The 1,228-nt window shown below is 38.8% G+C and overlaps 1 non-coding gene across 1 annotated transcript; it reads right to left on the bottom strand.

Moving 5' to 3' along the window:
- Positions 1-902: 902 nt before the first annotated feature.
- LOC119472938 lies at positions 903-1,009 on the bottom strand. Its single transcript, XR_005202109.1, has one exon. It is a non-coding gene; the product is annotated as a U6 spliceosomal RNA (small nuclear RNA).
- Between the last annotated feature and the right edge of the window lie 219 nt (positions 1,010-1,228).

The raw sequence follows: 1,228 nt of genomic DNA, 5'->3' as shown, positions 1-1,228 counted from the left end.
TTAAGTTGAGCTTTTTTTGGCTACTTGCCACAGAAAAACTTTTATTTTTAATTTATAAAAGAAAAGTTGAATAAGCTATAAAATATGAATCTCTGTTAAAGTAATAAGACATGTATGAACATTATTTTAGAGCTTCTTTCCAATAGATGTTGACCTACTGGAACAAGAGCAAAACCTACATGAATGAATGAATGGTTGTAGGCTGGGCATGGTGGCTTACGCCTGTAACCTGTAGGTGGGCTGATCACAAGGTCAACAGTTCAAGACCAGCCTGACATGGTGAAACCCTGTCTCTAACTAAAAATACAAAAATGAGCTGGACAGGGTGGAACGTGCCTGTAATCCCAGCTACTTCGGAGGCTGAGGCAGGAGAATTGTTTGAACCTGGGTGACTGAGGTTGTGGTGAACTGAGATTACACCACTACACTCCAGCCTAGGTGACAGAGTGCGTCTCTATCTCAAAAAAGAAAAGAAAAAGTAAAGAACTGAATTATCATAAGTTTCTTCCTATCTAGATGTCCAATAATAATGCCTTTTAAGGCCATTGGAAAATTCTGTAAGATACTTGCATTTGTCACCACAAATGGCTCCACATCTGCATTGTCTGTTTTTAGATGGCCCATTTGAATTAAGTCTGACTATGCCACATAGATAACCTTAACAAATTTGTTTGTTTCCCTAAATGTAGATACTAGAGCATGATATGGTTTGGCTGTGTCCCCAACCAAATCTCATCTTGAATTGTAGCTCCCATAATTTTCACATGTTGTGGGAGGGACCCAGTGGGAAATAACTGAATCATGAGGGTGGTTTCCCCATACTGTTCTCATGGTAGTGAATAAGTCTCATGAGATCTCATGGTTTGTTTTCTTTTTGTGTTTTTTTTTTAATTTATTTTTTTTTAAATATGGAATGCTTCACAAATTTGCCTGTCATCCTTGCACAGGGGTCATGTTAATCTTCTCTGTATCGTTCCAATTTTAGTATATATGCTGTTGAAGCGAGCACGAGATCTCATGGTTTTATAAGGGGGTTTCCCTTTACACTTGGATCTCATTTTCTCTCTTGCCTGCCGCCGTGTAAGATGTGCCTTTTGCCTTCCACCATGATTGTGATTTTGCCTTTCACCATGCCAGCTCCCCAGCCGCAGAGAACTGTGAGTTCATTAAACCTCTTTTTCTTTATAAATTACCCAGTCTCAGTTATGTCTTTATTAGCAGCATGAAA

This window comes from Cebus imitator, unplaced genomic scaffold (genome assembly GCF_001604975.1).
Source record: "Cebus imitator isolate Cc_AM_T3 unplaced genomic scaffold, Cebus_imitator-1.0 Scaffold124, whole genome shotgun sequence".
Lineage (NCBI taxonomy): Eukaryota > Metazoa > Chordata > Mammalia > Primates > Cebidae > Cebus > Cebus imitator.
Note: the sequence above shows the minus strand (reverse complement) of the source record. Positions and strands in the feature narration are given on the sequence as shown.